The sequence below is a fragment of the Protopterus annectens genome, chromosome 16.part0 (assembly GCF_019279795.1).
Source record: "Protopterus annectens isolate FY-2018-M chromosome 16.part0, PAN1.0, whole genome shotgun sequence".
Taxonomy (NCBI): Eukaryota; Metazoa; Chordata; order Ceratodontiformes; family Protopteridae; genus Protopterus; species Protopterus annectens.
Window position 1 is genome coordinate 107,862,188 of NC_056750.1, and position 17,342 is coordinate 107,879,529.

Consider the following 17,342-nt stretch of genomic DNA (forward strand, 5'->3'; position numbering starts at 1 on the left):
AGTTGACTGTGCCTCTGTATAGTAGGTCACAGAAGGTAGCCCTTTTAAGGTTAGTTTACTGTACCTCTGTCAAGCAGGGACACAGAAGAGATCCCAGGGGTAAACGTACGATCTCCCATCCACTCGTCAAGATTTCAAGGGTCAGTGAGGGGCTCTGCCTAACATGGATTGGGATTTTGTTCCAGAGTGAGGGGAGCCTCTGGGATATGAATCTGTCCCTCCAGCATGTCCTATTTATTTCTGTGCTTTGGTTCAAGTCCCTGGAGCGTGTAGCTCTAAGGGATTTGGATTTCCTGAGGTGAAGCATGTCCATTAATTCTGGGTTGGACATGGCTTTATACGTCAGACACAGATCGCCTCTGAGTAGGCAATACGCAACTGAGTAGAGCTGGAGTTTCTTTAGCCGAGCTGAATAGGGCATCTGTTTGAGCCCCTTGATCCTCTTGGTGAGGTACTTTTGAGGTCTTTCCAGTTGCTGCAGGTGTCGGGTAAGGTACATCCCAAATGGGGTATTGTATTCAATTATGGGCCTGATAAGTGATGAGTAGAGGGGCACAATGACCTCTCTTGATCTAGATGTGAATCCTTTCATGATAAGGTGGGCTATATAGAAGGTCTTTCTAACCACTTTGGCAACGTGATTGTCAAAGGAGAGATTGCTATCTACTTGGGTCCCCAAGTCCCTAATTACATCTTCCGTACTTAATGGATTACCACCTATGTGGTAATAAGTGGGCACTTTGTTTTTCCCAAAAGGGATGACTATGCACTTTTTGGCATTTAGCTTTAGACCATGGCTCTGGCACCAGTTATCTGTCTCTGTGAGACCCTTTTGGAGGATGCTTGTGTCAGCCGGAGAGTCGATTACGGCGGCACCCAGTTTGCAGTTATCTGCAAACTTGGTCAGCCATAGTCCACCCGTGTTAGCCTGTACCTCTGAGAAATATATACCGAACAAGAGAGGTCCCAGGACTGAGCCTTGTGGGACGCCACTTGTAACTGGTTTAGAGTCTGACATGGCACCTGCTATTCTGACCATGTGGGTTCTATCCCTGAGCCAGTTTGCAACCCATCTTGTGACATAAGTGTTGATATTTAAGCTGGTGAGCTTATTTATGATGCTGAGTGGGGTATTGTGTCGAAGGCTTTTGCGAGGTCCAGGTAGGCTGTGTGGACTACCTTCCCTTAATCTATGGCTTTGGTAACTGTTTCAAAGAAGTCTACCAGGTTCAAGAGGCAAGATCTGCCCTTAACAAAGCCGAATTGGGTAGCATCCAGTGTCTGGAGGTTCCCAATGTCTTTGTTTGTGATTTCCATGATGATACACTCCATAGCTTTGCAGACCAGGCTAGTCAGGCCTATAGGGCGATAGTTTCCGAGGTCTGTTGTGGCACCACCTTTTTGGAGTGGGACCACTGTTGCTGTACGCCATTCCTTGGTTACATATCCTGTAGTAAGGCTGAGATTGAACAGTGACTTTATATGAGGGTTTAGTTCTTCTTGGAGCTTGTGTAAGACGCAGCCCGGGACACCGTCTGGTCCCATTGATGCTGTGTTTTTTGCTTTGAAGAGGGCAGCTCTCACCTGTGCAGTTGTGATCTCAGGAAGGCTACACTCTGTTGGGATAGACATTTGCTCTTTTGGGGGGGAAGGGGGGGAGAAGTTTGCACTGAACCTTTCTGCCAGGATGTTGGCAATGTCTGTGGGTTCAGTGTATTTTTTGTCATTTTGCACTAACTCAGAGCATATCTGGGTGTTGCCTCCCAGGTTTCTGACATAACTAAAGAAGGCCTTGTGATTATCTTTAGTGTCTTGTGCAATTTTTCTTTCAAAGTTGGCCTTGGATGATTTTATGAGGGATCATAGTTTCTTGCTAGTACTGATCAGAGATGCCTTCCCTTTTTGGGATTTTGCTCTATCATGTAGTAGCTTTCTCCTTCTGTTGTATAGCTTATTTATGGCCGGGGTCCACCAGACAGGTCTCCTGCATTTGGAGGAGTGAGTCTTGGTTTTATTTGTGATAGCATGCTCCATGCATTTCTGTAGGTGTCCATAGAATGCTTTTGTAAAGGATTCTGCATTTTAGGCCGTATTTTCCACTGGCATGGGGGCTTTGAAGAATTCCACCTCGGTTTTGAGAAGTGTGAAGTTTGCTTTTGAGAAGTTCTTCACCGTGGTTTCCTTGGCTAGGGGTGGGGATGGAATATGGATGTCCAGTGAGATTTGTTTATGGTCTGATCTTAACAATGAGGGGTATACCTCTGGTGTGGAACATAGAGACCCCATGTTGGTGATGACCAGATCCAATATGTTTTCCCCTCTTGTGGGAGTGATGACCAGTTGTTCCATTGCATTTGAGTTTATAAATTCTAGGAACCGTTGGGCGAGGGTGTTTGGGCTTGAGTAGTTTTCCCAATCAATGTTTGGGTAGTTGAAGTCACCCAATATAATGGTGTTTGGAGAGACATTCATATTCTCCAGTGTTCTCAGGAAAGCCGAGTCAGGTTCCTGTGTTTGGGAGGGTGGTCTGTAGCAGGCTGCAAACTGAAAGACAGTTTTGCCCACTGTTAGTTGCACATGGATGGTCTCCAATGCTTTGTGCAGTGCCACTAACCTGTAGGTGTGGGTATCTTTGATAAATATGGATACTCCCCCTCCTTTTGTGGTTCGGTCCGAGTTTTGGGGCTGGAAAGCATGGTATGAAGTATAACCTGTTAGTGCTGGGGTGCTCTCAGTAGCCTTAAGCCAGGTTTCTGTTACTGCACAGATGTCGATATTCTCCATACTGAGGAGAGTCTCGAGTGCATGCATCTTGAGGTTTAGACTTCTGGCATTGAGCAGCATTACCCTTAGTTTTTTTTTCTTTGTGTTGTCTATGGAGGTGGGTTTGTCTTTTGAGCCTTGCCTAAAAAAGGCACTATGGGGGAGGCAAGAGCCTTTGCCAGTATTCGAAAACCCAGGGGTGACAGGTGCAAGCTGTCCCTAGCGAAGCTAGGTTTCATAGGATCTCAAATAATCTACCTGATTTTTTAAAAAAAGTTTCTTCCTGTAAGTGTGTTCTGTATTTCTGTATGTATATATAAAAACATGAATCTTCGTTTAGCACTAAGATAATTAATATCATGTTTCTGTGGTTACTTTGAGAATACAAGATTGGTCATATAAGATGTTTCACTCAAAGGTTTATGACTGCTTCTTATTAGAACAAAGCATGCCTCACAAAGGTTATTTTCATGTAAAGTAGTAATATCTATTTTGTTTCTTGTGGTTTCAACCCTAGTAACGTATATACATAAATTTTAATGGCATGCTGTTGAGTTACTTCTTTTAACACTCAGTTAACTGTTATGTTACTTCTAAAATAATATTTTTTCCATTGATAACAGTTTTTTTAGAATTATAGCAAATGTTCCTAGCAAGAAAAGATGTCATATGGTTATGATAGTAAGAAATGGTCCCTTTTGCTTATGCCTCTTCATTACATTTATTCATTATAATCAGTAGAGATCACCTGAATTAATCTATACTTATATTCCTTCATAAAAGTTGCATAATTATTATGTAATCAATACATGGCTAATAACGTTGAGGTTAAATTTTAATTGTTTCAATGTTTAATTTCTTTTGAATGTTTGATATTTGAATATCTTTATTGATCACTATTCACTCTTGTTAAAACTTTTCAGATTAATTATATTTTTGTAACATAGGTCTCACTTTTAGAACTTAGAGCTATTGGGTTTGGCTCTGAAGGTTAGTGAAAGCAGTTTGATTGATTCCAACTTATCTCTCAGACTGGGAATTTTAATAATTCCATGTTTGATTTTGAAAAATATTATTTTCAATGGTACCATACTATACTGCATTTATTCTGTTTTTTTTTCACATTCAGGCCTGAATATAGAATGTCTTATATTACAGTTATAGTCAACTTTCTTTGAGATGTACTATACACACATTCAAAAACTCTGGTGTCTCTATATGTTAGAAACAGTTTTTTTCTACAAAAAGATTAGTCATCACTCATTATTACCCACATTACCCTTATTGTCTATGTCGTTATCTTTTACTTCTGTAAAATAATCCAAGAAAAAGGTCAAACCTGTGAAGATATTTAAATGTAAACAAATCACAAGTTATTTTTTTTTTATAGGAAACTCACTCTAAATCCACAGAGAAAAATGTTTGGACTCCTAACAATTATGCAATATTTGCTCACTCTTCATACAAATCTAAAAGAAGGAATGTCATGATTTTATGGAAGGATAACATTATACATCCACAAGTTTTATATAAGTATGAAGACCCTGAGGGATTATTAGCTGTTATCATCTTAAAACTTAAAAATAGAATTTGAACATTAGCTAATCTTTGTTGTCTTCCAGGACTAGGAGTGTCAACTGCAAAACACCACCTTGATTTTATAACTAATGTTTTTAAAGGCAATCTTATTTTAGGGGGAGATTTCAGTTGTATCTTAGATAGCCTTGTTACCACAAATAGTCGTCCACTCAGACTCACATCCGCAGCAAAACTTCTTAAGAAATGCATTGATTCTCTTAACTTATATGATATATTTAATTCTAAACATAATAAATCACTTCATTTTTCTCATATTGATCACAGGTTCAAAACCCAAAGAAGAATAAATAGAATTCTAGTCTCCAATGATATGAAATCAAAATTCTCATCTTTTTCAATATTTTCTTGCCTTATATCTGATCACGAGTTTCTCATGTTAGATATACAACTGGACTTGACCAAGTTAACTTCTATAACTAGAATACCTGCTTATATTACCAAACTCTCTGGCTTTTATCAGAACTATTTTTTTTTCCTAGAAGAAAATAATAATTCTGAAACTAATATAATAATGGTTTGAGACACTTTAAGGGGCTATATCTCTGGCAGAGCTGTTGCTTGGTATAAAAACAAAATAAAAGAGTGGGAATAAGAACTGCATATCTTAATGTCACACCTTTCAACTCTTAAATCCAAATCTGCATACTTAACGTCAGATGACAAAAAGGAAATAGATGAACTAAATAAAAAATAATTCGATATTTTAACACATAAAATGAATTCATCATTATAAACAAAATTAAATTCTTATGCTCTCACTCCAAGACATATGCATAATTTATCCGTAAGAACCAAACGTCACTCCAAATCAAACAATATTGTATAACTATTACATGAAGGCATTAATAAGACAGTATCTGACAGAGGTTTCATTTAGGTTTCACTGTACTAAGCATTATAATTCCAATAACTTAAACAGTAATGCACTTGATGAAGAGTCATCTTCTGTCAATTTATAGGTAATTCCAGAGAATCTTAAAACAAGCGTTGAGAAGCAAATATCCCTAAATGAAATTAAAGATAAAATTAAAAATTTTAAACCCAACAAATACAGATGGCATCATCATAGAAATCTACAAACTATTTCCTGCATCCATAATATCTTTACTTCTTTACTTCACAAAACTGCTTGAAATGCAAACTAAAAATATAATTCCGCCTTCCTGGAGATATTCCCTGGTCACTCCTCTTCTTAAAACCAACAAAAGATCCACAACTGCATAAATCATACAGACCAAGTTCTCTCTTAAATAATGACTGCAAGAGATTCATGTCCATACTTGTTGACAGAAAGAAAGTTCTACTTTCAGAAACGATACATAAGCAAACTGGCTTCATATACAAAAGACATGCTCATGACAATATTAAAAGAATCCTAACGCTTACTGAATTTGTAAAGAGAGAAAATGAAGCCCTGGTGGTCAGTTTAGATATAGAAAAGGCCTTTGATTCTGTCAGCTGGGACTATCTTTTTGGAATGCTAAATGCATTAGCATTTCCATCATCTTTCAGTTCTAAGACAAAAGCCATCTACAAAGACAACTTAGCTTATGTTAAACTGGGTCCTTTCACATCAAAATCTATACCCATAACTAAAGGCAATAAGCAAGGTTACCCATTATTCCCTATCTTATATGCCCTTTTTTTAGCATTCTTAATAAGAAGTAATCCAAAGATTAAAGGTATTAACATTTATAACTAGTATATTTCTAAAATAACTTTTTTTGCTGGTGTTATCTCATCTAACGCAAATACAGTGTTATTTGAATTAGATGCAATTATCATTTTCAAAAAATGTCAGGTCTTCATTTTAATAAACAAAAATCTAAACATATCATTCTTAATAATAAGGAAAGAATTCAATCTGTCAATCAAAACATTACTGGAGAACAGATAAGCTCTCTAGATTATTTAGGTATAGTCTTGAGTAACTCCATTGAAAAAAATGAAAGAAATTAATTATAAAAGTATGATATCTGTAGTAAATACTCATAAGTAAATGGAATAATATCTTCTTATCTTTCGAAGATAGGGTACAGTTGTTAAAGATGACCCTTCTACCAAAGATCCTGTACATTGTTTTGACACTTGACACTTCTCCTGGAAACAAGTTCATTACAGACATAAATACAATATTATTAAACTTTTTATAGTATCCTAAAAAGAACTGGATTGCTTATATACATCATATTAGGCAGTGGAATCAGGGTGGCATAAAGTTTCCAGACATTGACACCTACATCAAAGCATCACTAGTTAAGGATGTTTAGAATTGGATTGATCTAAACTACAGTTCTAATTGGACAATCCTAGATTTAGCTATATTAAAAGAAAATGCGCTATAATCAAAACTTTCTTTCAGTAATCTTGCTAATAAATTTTGGGCATTTTCTTTGTTCATACCATACAATATAACATAAAATCTACAAAAGTAAATCTTTTAAATAACTCCTTTAACAACTTTAGAAAAATTGTAAAATCTAATGCAGATATTAAAATTTGGCTTGACTTATTAGTTCCTGTTAAAATTACAAAAAAGTATTCAGATAAGCTACACTTTACCATTTAATAATTGGGAGAACAAAAATTGTATATGCTGGTAACATTGTATTAAAGACCTAGAAACATTACACATGCAACAAATTATCAAGGAATATAATTTGTCACCACAAGATTGGTTACTACTACAGAGCGTAATAACCTACTCACAAGATCTTTTTAGAATTATTACAAGCTCAACTTATTTGAACCAACCTCCTCTAGCTTTCTGTTTATCTGAAATAGTATACAGTAATTTTAAATATGACAATATAATATCCAAGTTATTTTCTACTTTAATAAATTGTAAGACCACCTTACCTGTCAAACAATGGAATACAATAACCAGAGGTCTCTCTCCCCACTATACTCAGGCAGAGAAAGCCAAACTACTATCATCTGTAAAATCCACTTTCTGGGGTATTGGAATGTATTTACATGGAAATCTTTACACAGAGCTTTCTTAACCCCTGATAAAATTGCCAAATTAAAAAAAAAATCTAAAAATATCATTTGGTAGAGATGTTTAACACCTTGTAAAGCAGAAGATTTCACATTTCTTATGACTGTCCCAATTTAAAACATTTCTGGAAAAACATTAAATAATTTTTTACAGCCTTATTTTCAGATAATTTCTCTTTAACTAAAACAATAATCTTTTTTTTTTCAAACACCTTTATTGAATTATCACTTGTGACATTGACAAATTTACATTCATATAAAAGTAATCAAACTATAGTAACATAACAAACATTATAGTTCACATATATTGCTATTTATCATATAACCTAAGCAATTGTACTTAAATTAGTCAATTCCTGTTTTTTTTTAAACAAGAAACATCTTCAATAAACCATCACTTACTCTACAGGCAATCATACATTTATATAAATGAAAACAAACCACACCGACATAATCCTAGTCACAAGCATTTTACATTACAAACCATACTGACACACTCCCAGTTGTAAACATTATACATCACATATAATCTGCCCAATCTTTCTCACTCAAACATTACATAGCTCATTAAAGTCCTTCTGCCTTTTAGGCTTCTTTCCTCCCTTGTATGTAGTGTTCCCACAATTTCCATTTGTTCCTATGTAGTTTGTTCCTACCCTTTTCTAAAGATCTCAATTCCAGTTGTTTTACCTCTGTCACTACTTCCAGTATAGTTGGTTTAGATTTTGATTTCCGTTTTCTAGTAATTGCTTTTTTGGCAGCCACCATTATTAGACACAGCAAGACCTTACCATGTCTAGGCAGTTCCGATTCTGTATCATAACTCAGAAAAATCATCTCCCTCATCATTCCAATCTGCCTACTCAGCATATCCAACAGTGCATCCACAGAGAATCCTTAAAGTCCACCAACTCACCACACTCCCAGAAAAATATGTTCCCAGTTACCTCTTTCGTCTCCTTCACACCTCCAGCATTTACTATCTACCTGAGGAAAATTATGTGGAGTCTACTTGGGGTATAAAAATATCTGTGTAAACATTTCCAGGCAAAAATTCTGAATCTTCTAGATTTTGTTACATATTTAGGATATATATATATATGTATATATATGTATCCTCCCATTGTTTGTGAATTGCTTATCCAGTCTCTCTTCCTAATCCTTTCTAACCTCCTCTGATTGATTCTTATAGTTATCATGCAATATTTGTTATGCTGTACTAATTATTAATTTTTTTAATTGTAGATTCTGTTCCAGATTGTATTAAAAACTCTACCAGTGCTGGTCTTTCATTTAAGACCCCCCCCCTATTTCTTTCTCTTTGTCTATACTTTGATATCAATCCCCGATAGGGAAGGTAATCTCTAACCTGCTTTCCAAATAAATTCTTGGCATCTTCCCAATCTGTCATATTTGCCTGTCTAGTTATTTGCTTCCAATACCTTGGTTCCTTTGCCAGTTTTCTCCAATAAATTCCAGCCCCCTCTTGCCTATTGTCTGTATCCCTAATTGCAGTATTCCCTATTAGCAGAATCTTCTTTCTCCATTCCTGTGTTGGTTTATTTCTTAGAATATTTTCTGCTATTTTATGGATATAATATTCTGCATGATTATTGTTATTCTGCTTAAAGCACTGTATCCAAAATCCCAGTCGCTCCTTGTTTATTGAGCTTCCCACATGTTTCATCATTATCCCTTACCACTTTGAATGATAGTTTTCTGTTTGTGCTATGTATAGGAATCTTAACTGTGAAGCTTTGAAATACCCCTTCAGTTTGGATAATCCCAGTCCGCCATGTTCTACTGGAAGAATCAGCTTATCACATTTTACACTTGTCTTCCCCTCCCAGATAAAGTCCTTCAGCTCTTTATTAATTGCTACCCACAACTTCTCCTGTGGTTGATAAAAATATGCCTGACCTGTGTATAAGACTAAAGGGTCTAAAAACATTTTAACTTCTTGTATCTTACAATATATATATATATATATATATATATATATATATATATATATATATATATATATATATATTTTATTTTATTTTATTTTATTTTACATTTGTTGACCGGGCTAGTCCAACTGGATACATGTCCATTTTCAGTGGAGGCCCAGGGAGAAAAGCTCCATAGAGGGTAGTTATGAAAAAACAACACACAGGAGATAAGAATACAAGGTAATACTTTCAAGGTCGCATGAACAATAAAAGGGTTATACAGATAGTTTAAATAGTTGAAACATTCTTAGGTAGTTGGAGTACCCTAACTACAAATGAAGTCCCTTGAATTATGGATTGGATAGATAGTAGCTGGCTGTTTGCTGCTAATCAGGATTAGAACATGGGCATAACCAATTAGATTTTAGTAGATCTTTGAGTTGTTTTTTGAATTGGTTGAGTGAAGTCTCGTGTCTTAGGTTGTTTGGGAGGGCATTCCAGGATTTTCCAATGGAATTCGCATAGAGTGCTTCACCTCCTGAATTGTTAGCTTTAATAGTTTGAATTTGAAGGTATTTGGAGGATCTAAGGGAATTAAGGTTAGAGTATGGAATGAATATTTTGGTCATTGCGGGGGTTTTGTCAGGATGGTGGATAGTTTTGAATGCCTCAGTAAGTTGATTAAGTTTGAGAGTGTTAGGTAGTTCTAACCAGTGTAGTGTTCTAAGATTGTTACAGTGGTGTGTACGATAGGGCATTCCTGTTATAAATCTAGCTATGTGGTTATAGGTTGTAGATAGTTTGTTTAGTTCTGTTTTATTAAGGAAGGAGAATATCGGGGAGGCATAGAGGAGTGTGGAAAGGAGGTGAGTCCAAGCAATGGTTAATTTAGTATGTGTGGTTAGGAAGTTCTTAATTCTATACATGGACCCGAGTTTCTTGTTTACCGACTTAATGGTCAGATTAATGTGAGTGTCAAATTTAAGCTTGTGGTCTAAGGTCACACCAAGCAGTTTGGTGTGAGAGACAGGGTCAATTTTGGTCCCATTATTGGATATTACGTGAAAGTTGGGGTGATTGGAGGTAGGAGAATGATTTCCTTGAGGGGTGGGAGTATAAACAAACCTTCCGTTTTCTCAGTTTTTGTATTGTCTTTTGTTTAGTGCCTTCCCACATATTCTTAGCTGCCACACTAGAATAATTTTTAATCCATACTCCTAAATATTTTATTTTATCATATCCCCATAAATATGGGTATTCCTGAACCAGTTCATGTGTGGGTACATAATTTACTGCTATTGCCTTTGTTTTAGCATCATTAATTTTATGTCCAGAAAAGATCTGAAACTGTTTCAAAATGTTCCACAACACTGTAATGTCGTTTTCTGGTTTTGTCAGGTACAAAACAATATCATTTGCAAATAAAGCCAACTTTTCTTGACTACCATACCAATTATATCATTAAATTTCTGAGTCCTTTATTTTCTGTGCCAGTGGTTCTAAATATAATGGAAGTAATAAAGGGGAAAGAGGACACCCCTGCCTGGTTCTTCTGCTGAAGCAGAAATTATTAGAGAGGACCACCCCCACATTCATTTTCGACTCCGATCCCTCATATATTCTCCTAATCAACCATATAATTTCTTCAGGAAATGCAAATGCTTCCATTTTCCTGCTCATAACGTCTGTCCTTACTGTTGTCAAATGCTTTCTGTGCATCAAGACCCACCAACAATTATGGTATTTTCTTACATTCTGCTTCCCTCTGGATCATCAGTATTCTGTTAATGTTATCAAATGTTTGCCTCCCCTCCACAAAACCACATTAATCCATATCTATCAGTTTTGGCATTACTTTTGTAATTGTTTTAGCCATTGTAGACATGAACACTTTATTATCATGGTTTAGTATTGAAATGGGCCTGTATGATGCTGGATCTGATGGATCCTTACCCTCTTTAGGTATCACAGCTACCACTGCTTTCTTCCAGGCTAGGGGTACTTCTCCTCCTCTTAAGATATTGTTAAACAAAACCTTCAAGATCGTTATCATTTTTTCCTTCTAGCTTGCAGACTTCCACAGGAATACCATGTAATCCTGGGGAATTTCCTATAGATTGGTTATACATCACAATTTTTATGTCATCTCCTCCTATCCTAACTATTAGTATGTGAGCCTCATCTACTCTAACCTTGGTATATTTAATTCTTCCATAAACATTTCCATTTGTATCTTTTCTTGATTTTCATATAGCTCTGCTTTATAGAAACTCTCATAGAATTTCCAAAATATTTCTAATACCTTTACAGGATCTCTTGTTAGCTTCTTTGTTATGGTTTGGTGAATGACCTTTCTACTTTCTGTTGCCTGAGTCATTGTGCTAAATGTTTTTTGTGCTCTAGTGTTATTATCAAAAAGCAGTTGCTCAACAGTAATATGTCTAAGCTCATGCATATTATCAAGGTAATCCCTTGTTTTCTGCCTAGCATTCTGCTGTTGACCCTCTTCTTGTTCTGTGAGATTCCCCCTATTCTGCAATACTTTCACATTTGTCAGTCCCTCTAACTAATTCTTGTTACTTCTTAACCATAGCTCCCTTTCTTTTATTTCCACCCTATTTTTAAACTTCACCTTAATTTTTTCCCACTCCCTAGCTGTATTTTCATAAAAAAAATATGTCTTCTCTAACAGCTCCTAAATAATCTCCACTACTCATTCCTTAAATTCTTTTTGTTTCAACAGATATGTGGAAAAGTGTCAGTGTCTCATTTGTATTTCATTACCCTGTGTTTTTATTTTAGCTATTGTTGACACATGATCTGAAATAGTTATTGGGTGGGTATCAAGACCTTTAATTAAATGCACATGTTCCTGTGAAATGTAAATTCTGTCTAGCTTAGCCCAGTTTTTATATCTTGGGGAATAATATGTAAATTCACTCCAAACTCCTATTACTGAATTCACATCTTCCATTCCAAATATTTTCATAAATGTCTTCAAAAATCTACTCTCCTTTTTTATGTTTTCCCTCTTGGGCCCATACACATCTTCACTGCTGCAAATCAAGTTCCTGCCCCCACCTATAAGTAATATTCCCTGCTGAGAACTGATTATTTCTCCCAGAATTTTCTTAAACTCCATTACAGCAGTTTTAGGTAGAATGTAATACATGCCAGTGTAATCCTCCTCCCTTGCCAGTAGCCCCTTAGTACTAGAAATCTCCCATATTATCTTTTTATCTTCCTCTGTCACTATTGGAGCTTCTCTTGCAATTAATAGAAGTTCTCCTGTCTTACTTTGTCAAATGTATTCCACCGAACAACATCCTGAAAACCTGTCTTTATCAAATTCACATGTTCAGTTTTTTTCTAAGTGTGTCTCCTGTAACATAGCTATTAGCACTTTACATTTTTTAATATAGTTCACTACTCTTTCTTGTTTGTATTTATCTGTGAGGCCATTTATATTTAAAGACCTTAAAAATTATAATTGTATTAAAACGTTATTATTCTCACCTTTTATGTATAAACACCTTTTTTGTGGAATAACTAGTTCCAGCTTTTGTGTTATATGCATACACTGTTTCGCAGGTTGTTGTTTCTTGTCCTATATATTTAAGCCTGTGTCACATCTTATAAAACTTTTTGTTTTATTGAAAGTCCTCAAACAAACAAAAAATACACCCCAATGCCGCCGTAAATCCTATTATCTTAATACTAACACACAAAACTATGTACACCTTGAAATATTGAAGTTTTACCCTCCTAATGGCAACAAAATTCCCAAACTGACAGCTACATTGACAGACTTGAGTTAACCTAAAAGAAAGGTCATTCATGCTAAGATGCATTGTGCAGCCTGTACTTCTACAAAGTGCAGATTGGTTTTGTCTTATATTTATAACTCTCCCAGTGGAGAAAACCCCTGAATGTTTTCAGAGAACATTAACTACATTGGGAAAGCCCCTGAATGCTTTCAGAGAACAATGTTAAGTTGTCAATCTCGCCTTCATTCTTGCTGGATGGGTTCGGAGCCGATCCTCGGCTCCCGACTCGGCACTTGCTTTAGCTCGAGAACTCCTTTTACCAGCTCGAGGCAACCCTATATCCCATGATGCAAGGCGGAACTACCTCAGATCTCGTTTGCCGCTTAGCGAAAGAGGTCTCCTTTGCCAGCTGAGGTAAGTTTTTTCTTGTTAAAGAAGAAAAAGTTCAGTTAGGGGTTTATTTTTTCCCTTTAGTGTTAGATTAGCCTGTACTTAGTTACAGCCCACCCTATTCCCTTCCTTTTAAACTTTTATTATAGTTTTCAGTTTAAAGTTTTAGTCAGGCCTAGTTCCCCAAGTTATTCCCTTCCTGTGTGTCTGTGTAGGGATTAAGTTGTGTGTTTGTGGGGACTGTTTGTGTCTATCCTTTTTAGGATGTCTAGAGAATGCAAGGTCTCAGGCTTCAAGAAGTGTGACCAGTGCTGTCAGAAAATGTCCCTGACAGACGGTCACACTTCTTGTGTGTATTGCCTGGGGCCTTTGCACCTGCAGGACTCCTGTGCGTTGTGTCATGCTTTTAGCCAGAGAGTCCTGCAGGAAAGGAGGAACAAATTAATCCTCCGAGGTTTACTTAAACCTGAAGGTTCTCCTCCTAAGTCAGGGGCAGGAAATCCTCTTAAGCCACCGAAGGTTCAGGCTACAGTGTCCAAGCCTCCTCCGGTGGCTCCGGCTCCGGCTGGAGTCGATACTTCTTCTGTTAGAGTAGTGGGTTCGGTGCCGACCGGCTCCGATACCCTGACTACTGTGGCCTTGTCGGCTCCGGCTGGAGCCGACACTTTATCAGCATCGGAGCCGAGATATCCTCGGCTCCATCTGGGGTTCAAGGGACTTCGGCTCCGATGGCTTCGACCCGTAAGAGATCCCGGTCCCCTTCGATACTAAGTATTCACTCGGCCCGGGGTCTCCTCTTTGTCGGAGCGGAGCCATCGGAGCCGATCTTCGAGATCTTCCAGGCTGTCTGACCACGATTTGGAGTGGGTGGTAAGCAGGCTGTTGAAGTCTCAGGCACTGGCCCAAATGCTCCATAGCCCGTCTCAACAGACTTGGCTACAGCCCGATTCTTGAGATTCCTCCTCCGACTCCACACCAGAGTTCGGAGCCGGAGCTTTGGGACAGCGACTGTTTCAATGCCGGAGCCGATACATCCTTCGGCTCCGTCTTCGGCTCCGATCTCCTCCTTGAGACCTTCCTTGGAGGGGTCCGGTCGTCGGGTTTCCACTGTCGGCTCCGAGGGGGCTAGTGGCATCGGACCCTTGTCCGACCCCGCTCTCCCTCTCGGGGCTTCGGCTTTGGTAAGCTCGGCGCCGACATTGGCCTCAGAGCCTTCTCTCTCCTTGGAGCCGACCATTCCTGTTTCTTCGGAGCGGGTGTGTTCCGGTCTCCCGGGGAGAGGAGCCTTTGAGGTGATGAGGAGTGTCCTGGCCTCTGAGCCTGGTCAACGGTCTATCCCTTTAGCTCCTCCCTCATCAGTGCCTGCAGATGCCTCTTGCCAGCCTCTTGCTCTCAGGCCCAGGGATCCATCGCCCCAGGTTTCCCCACTGGGAATTTCCTCCTCTTCCGAGGTTTCTCCTGATCCTGCAGGGGAACCCCCTCGGAAGAGGACGTGTAAGAGGAAACACACAGACTCCCCTGAGTCTACTACATCTGATACCGACTTAGATGAGTCGGAGGGTTCCCACGGTCCCCTCTGAGGATGTCTCCTTTTCAGACATCCTTGAGCTCCTTAAACAGAGGGGGAATTGGCCCTCCATTGACCCCTCCGAGGATGAGTCGGTATACATGGAGGCTTTTGGATCCCGACCCTCCACCTCCTGGGTGTCTCCGCCGTTCGACCCACACATGCAGGTAGTGGCTCGGAAGGCGTGCGGCTCCAGATTCTGTGGAACCTGTCCCCAGGAGACCATCCAAGTTCATCACGGCCCCTTCGGATAAACAGTTCCTGTCCAAAGGTGTCTCTGTGGATGCTATGGTGGTGGCGGCCACTAAGAAGGAACTGGCGGATCCTTCAGTGCCTGTCCATCCTCCTAATAAGGATTCTAGGACCATGGACAGGTATGGAAAGCGGATGTTTTCTTCAGCGACCTTTGCTATGTGTTCGCTGAATTACCTTTGTCACTTCACCAGGCTTCAACGAGATATTCTCAAGGAACTGGGAGACGTTGTCCAGGATCCTTCTGCTGCTGGGGCTCAGGAAAAGATGGCCTCACAGCTTGCTATCCTGAATTCCATATCTAACTCCTCCATGCGGCTCATATCTTATGCGGCCGATGGAGCGAGCAGGGCCGCAGGCACAGGGGTTGCTCTTAGACGCCAAGCCTGGATGCGGCTGTGTAATTTTGCGGACCCCTTTAAGGCGTCCTTCACCAACACCCCTTTGACGGTTCGGCTTTGTTCGGACCTCAGGTGAAGGATACTTTGACCAGATGTGAGCAGGACGGTAAAACTCTTTCTGCCGTTGGAGTCCAGTTTTCCACTCCTTCTAGACCATATCCCAAGGGTCAGAAGGGGGGGAAGATGTGGTTCCGTAAAGCCCAAGGAGCTACACCGGACACACGTGGTCAGTTTACCCCCAGAGGCAGAGGGGGTAACAATAATAGACGCCGCCCTAGAGGCAGGGGGGGTCCTCATAACCAGGGCAACAGGGAGTCTCTTCCTGAGAAGCCCTTTCAACATCCCTGAGGTGTTGCCCGACTGTCCACCCTTGGAGGCAGTCGGGGGAAGAATTTCGCTGTACCCAGTAGCCTGGCAATCCCTATCCCAAGAGAAGTGGGTACAGTCGATCATATCCGAGGGTTACAAAATCCCTTGAAGGTTTGGCGTACCTCTACAATCCCTTCCAGACATCTCACCCGGTCAAAGGGATTTGGCAAGACAGGAAGTTTCAAAACTCCTGGAAAAAAGAGCCATCCAGACAGTGCCGGCAGACCAAGTAGGATCCGGCTTCTACTCAAGATTCTTTTTGGTCCCCAAAAGGACGGGAGATTGGAGACCAATACTAGACCTAAGCAGACTAAACACGTCCGTCAAAAGGCAAGATTCGGATGGTCACGCTGCAATCCATTCTGCCCTTTCTGGGCAAGGACAACTGGATGTGCTCTATAGACCTTCAAGATGCATACTATCACATAAAGATTCACAGATGCTCCAGAAGGTTTCTCCGCTTTCGGCTGGGAGCCAGTCATTACCAATTCAGAGCACTGCCCTTTGGCCTCACTTCAGCCCCCAGAGTGTTCACCAAATGCATGGCAGTGGTCACAGCTCACCTGAGACGTCGAGGATTCCAGGTGTTTCCTTATTTGGACGACTGGCTCCTCTCCGCCACCTCCAAGCATCAGCTTCTTCGGTCCAGAGACTACACCCTACAGCTTTGCAAGGGACTAGGAATTTCGGTAAATTTCGAAAAGTCCTCTCTGCTGCCTTGCCAATCTATCACCTTTATAGGCGCAGAGTTAAATACCGTCAAAATGTTAGCCAGGCTAACAGATCAAAGGATTCTGGACATCCAGAAATTTGTTCAGCTTCTGTTACAAAGCAACAAGATCAAAGCCAGGTTTGTCTTGAAAGTTCTAGGCCTAATGGCTGCGGCCATTGTTCTTCTTCCACTGGCTCGCTTCCACATGCGTCTCCTGCAGTGGATGTTATTCACGCAGTGGTCGTACCACGATCTGCCCATGAGACACGAAATCTTGGTAACACAGTCGTGCAGGGCGCATCTACGATGGTGGATATCTTCCCCTCTTCTTCATCAGGGCCGACCCTTTGTTCCCCCTCCTCCAGTTGCCACAGTCACCACGGATGCCTCTCTGATCAGGTGGGGGGGGCATTATCAGGGCAGGATGGTCCACGGGACGTGGCAACCCATAGAATACCACCTGCACATAAATGTCCTGGAGATGAGAGCAGTGCTTTTAACGTTGCAAGCCCTCGACGACTTTCTTCCCACAGGGACTATTGCAGTACAGACGGACAACATGTCCGTGGTCTGGTACATCAACAAACA

General features: G+C 39.7%; 1 protein-coding gene across 2 annotated transcripts in view; it reads left to right on the forward strand.

The window, feature by feature from the left end:
* Window positions 1–17,342, forward strand: part of LOC122790862 (protein mono-ADP-ribosyltransferase PARP14-like) — a 1,931,416-nt gene that overhangs the window by 1,839,910 nt on the left and 74,164 nt on the right. The gene's annotated exons all lie outside the window — the stretch shown is intronic.